Below are 1,631 nucleotides of genomic sequence, written 5' to 3'. Positions count from 1 at the left end.
ATTATTAAACTGATATAAAAATTTATCCTCTGGAAAGAAAATTACATTATGTATAAAAGGGTGAGGCTTCAAATGAATATATATGAGGATGAAGTTACCAAATGCTCAGGAACAATCAATAAATGAAATGAGATAATAGGGTCCTGAGGTGGGGAGGGGGTTGTTTTGTTAATTTTGCTCACTGCTTGCCTGGGGCCATAGTTCTTGAAACTCTAACAGGTATTTCAATTCCTTTAAGGTGAAAAATTGCATTTAGAGGACTTCACTTTCCATTCTCGGCATTTTCAAAGATGTCAGGAAATTTCTCCTGAAATTGTGGGAAAATGGCATTGTGAGATGAAAGGAGTCTATCTTAGAGAAAGAGGGAGGGGGAGGAAGAGAGAGGGAGCACAGGGGAAGGGAGGGGCAGGTGGGAGAGCGGCGAGTCTCCTCTCACTTGTCGGTAAGATGGCTTTGGGACATCACTGACTAGTTCATTTGTCATTTTTCAGTGGTAAACATAGCATGTTTTAAATTGTACTCATGCATGAACGGAAGTGTTTTTACTGAGGACAGAATTCCTTCTGTAAACCAATGGTTCTGTTCACTCTAGAGGCGCACTGAGATTTTGTTTTCTGACTACCCTCCATTATTTTTATAATGCACCACTTAATTTTACTTTAAACACGCCACCTTCCTACACAGATCTAGCATTATCCCACGTGTTTGAGGAGAAAAGCTCTTGTGATGTACCAGCTGCCAAGAAGCTCCCCCAGCTTATTTTCAGTGCCGTTCAGGTCAACAGGGTGGTAGGTGTTGACTGTGTCACTGGGTTTGTCCGAGTGCATTACGCAATCTGAAATCTCAAACCGACAGGGACACGAGGCCTTTCATAGATTTAAGTATACTTTTACGATGTCTTTGATTAATAGCATTAAAGTGAGATATGTAAAAGATAAGGATGTTCTTTTGTCAAAATGTTGAAGGCTTAGGGTTTATAATATATTGTGATTTTTTAAAAGGTTTTATTTAATATCGCTTCTCGGCCTTTTGGCTAAGATCAAGTGTAGTATCTGTTATCAGTTTAAAGGTTTTATTTATTTATTTGAGTGAGAGGGCACGGGCATGCGCACAAGGAGGGGGAGGGGCAGAGGAAGAGGGAGAAGCAGGGATTCCCCCACCACCGCCATGGAGGACTCGATCCCAGGACCCAGAATCATGACTTTAACCAACTGAGCCACCCAGGCACCCCATATTGTGATTCTTACTATGTTTCCAAATTTCATAAAACCCCACAGCCTTACTTTTAAAGAGATGACATTTACATTTTACTAAGTTGCAGATGAAATAAAGGGAAATTGACTGCGTGCTTCAGCAGTTCATGTTTCAATAAGGGAAATTATATACATCATTGGCTTCCAGGGTATAATAAATGGGTGAATGTTAGTTATTATTACACACATTGCTATAAATATTACCGTGCACCCAAACATTTGAAATAGTTCTTATCTCCATTTTGGGCTTATATAAATACTCCTTCAAAATAACTATCTTCCTATATTTTCTAAATATAGAAGATTAATTTCTCTAACCCCAGGGAAACAAGACTTTCTGAAATGTAATACCATGCACATATACATGGTTATGGGCAG

The 1,631-nt window shown here is 39.2% G+C and overlaps 1 pseudogene; it reads left to right on the top strand.

Moving 5' to 3' along the window:
- The first annotated feature begins 1,013 nt into the window (after positions 1 to 1,013).
- LOC114209654 (U2 spliceosomal RNA) lies at positions 1,014 to 1,165 on the top strand (annotated as a pseudogene).
- The last annotated feature ends 466 nt before the right edge of the window (positions 1,166 to 1,631 follow it).

Source organism: Eumetopias jubatus, unplaced genomic scaffold (genome assembly GCF_037043125.1).
Source record: "Eumetopias jubatus isolate StellerSeaLion01/CBP00866 unplaced genomic scaffold, mEumJub1_p1.0 scaffold_5, whole genome shotgun sequence".
NCBI classification, from domain to species: Eukaryota; Metazoa; Chordata; class Mammalia; order Carnivora; family Otariidae; genus Eumetopias; species Eumetopias jubatus.
This window is presented reverse-complemented; position numbering and strand designations above follow the sequence as displayed.